Genomic DNA, 1930 nt, shown 5'->3' with positions numbered 1-1930 from the left:
GGGTGTGTGTAAAACACTGCGTCCTGCCTCTGCCTTCCTAGTGCTAGGACTAAAGACATGCACCACCACACCTCATAATATGGATTGTTTTTGATGTCTAAATAGGAGCTGATGAAAACATTTTCATTTCTTTGTTCCTCAATCATCTTCATTGTTTCTGTCTTCCACATGGTCCATATCATGGTAAAGTAACCACAGGTATATACCATAGGACCTTCTGACTACAAAATAGAGGGAGATAATAAAAGTGTTATAAATATGGGGAGTTGTTTTTGTTCTTTTAAAATAAATTGCATAATGAGGAGCAAACAATGAATGAGAACTATGAAGTATATCCCATCAAACTCATTTTTTCCCCTGTGGTTCGACTTCATCTCTTTTGCTACAACCATTAAAATAGCTCCACACTACCACTTTAAGAATTTTGACAAGTATATAAACGTTGACTTTTTTTTATCATTAATCTGCCTTAGCATTTTTGTTTCATTACTGCTCTAGGCTATACCATTTCGGTAGGTTTTAGAATTTTTTTTAACTTAGGCATCATATAAAATCAGCAAACTTGCTGGATTCACTGTGGGCACAGTGAGTGCTTGCAGGGGTTTTCTCAGTGCAGCCTGCCCTGTGTGGATGCTGCTGCACATGGAAGCTATTGCCCAGAAGGAAATATGTTTGGTTTTCACAAACCAAAGGTGCACTGAAGAACAGAGGACTGTTGTATCTGCAGAGCCAAGTCTTCTAGCTCTTGGTTCATGGACAGTAAACATTACAAAAAGGATTTTCAGAGCTATTTTGGGTTGCACATAACATCTGCAGTGTCTGTGTGTTGCTTGTGGAAAGATGGAAGAAGTCGCCACCTGATCCAGAAAAACAAAGCGAAACAAAAAACAAAAACAAAATAACAACAAAAAAAACAACAAAACTGGAATCATGTGGTAGATGCAAGGGCAGGACCCAGTCTAAAGGCAACATTTAAAACAAAAAAAGTGAGAACTCTATCTGGAAACAGGATGAAAAGCAATCACATGAGTAAACTGTGGAAGGAATTTAAACACCACAATCCTGATGCTCATAGCACCTCAAGTGCCTCTCCAGCCCAGTCTCTGCTTCAGTAACCAGTCAGATCAAGGCTCAGATATAGAGATGGCTTCCAGCTCTAAGAAGACTCCAGTTTTTCCTTTTTACATATTACCTACTGGAAAAGACAGAAAATATATTGTGGGATCATCTTTAAGGGCAGTTTTGGTGAAGTCCTCATTGACACCCATCTCTTCAAGCCTTGCTGCAGCACAAATCAAGCAGCTGCTGAGAAGCCTGAGGAGGAGGGGCTGGCACCTCTGCCCATCTCCACTCAGGAGTAGTTACTGAGGTTCAGTAGAAGGGAACAAAGATTGATTTCAACTTTGAAAAGTCCACAAAGTAACAAACTGACCCTCCTATTTTTAACTTGGATACCTATTATTCTGCCAAAAGACATTTTATATAACAGTTTTAATGTGTTACCCATTCCCCATCCAACAAACTCAGAAGCCAGTGTCTAGCTTACTGCAGGAAAAAAAAGTGTACATAATATTTAAGAGTATTTCATAGGAAAGCTGAATGCTGTTTTAAAGTACTAGTTAAGTGTTTTTGCTTGTTTAATACCCCCAAATGAATGAAATTAGGGGATTTCAGGGGCCAGAGGTGCCATTTTTCTATGATAAACCATATGTAATTTAGTCTTTCTGTGGAAAGGTTGTGGTTGAGGCATTTTTTTTTTTTTTGGTTTTTCGAGACAGGGTTTCTCTGTGTAGCTTTGCGCCTTTCCTGGAACTCACTTGGTAGCCCAGGCTGGCCTCGAACTCACAGAGATCCGCCTGGCTCTGCCTCCCAAGTGCTGGGATTAAAGGCGTGCCCCACCACCGCCCGGCCTGGTTGAGGCATTTTAAAA

General features: G+C 40.3%; 1 pseudogene; it reads left to right on the top strand.

Annotated features, from left to right (window-relative positions):
- The first annotated feature begins 892 nt into the window (after positions 1 to 892).
- On the top strand, positions 893 to 1361 carry LOC131901221 (SIN3-HDAC complex-associated factor-like; annotated as a pseudogene).
- Positions 1362 to 1930: the final 569 nt, after the last annotated feature.

The sequence above is a fragment of the Peromyscus eremicus genome, unplaced genomic scaffold (genome assembly GCF_949786415.1).
Source record: "Peromyscus eremicus unplaced genomic scaffold, PerEre_H2_v1 PerEre#2#unplaced_57, whole genome shotgun sequence".
NCBI classification, from domain to species: domain Eukaryota; kingdom Metazoa; phylum Chordata; class Mammalia; order Rodentia; family Cricetidae; genus Peromyscus; species Peromyscus eremicus.
This window is presented reverse-complemented; position numbering and strand designations above follow the sequence as displayed.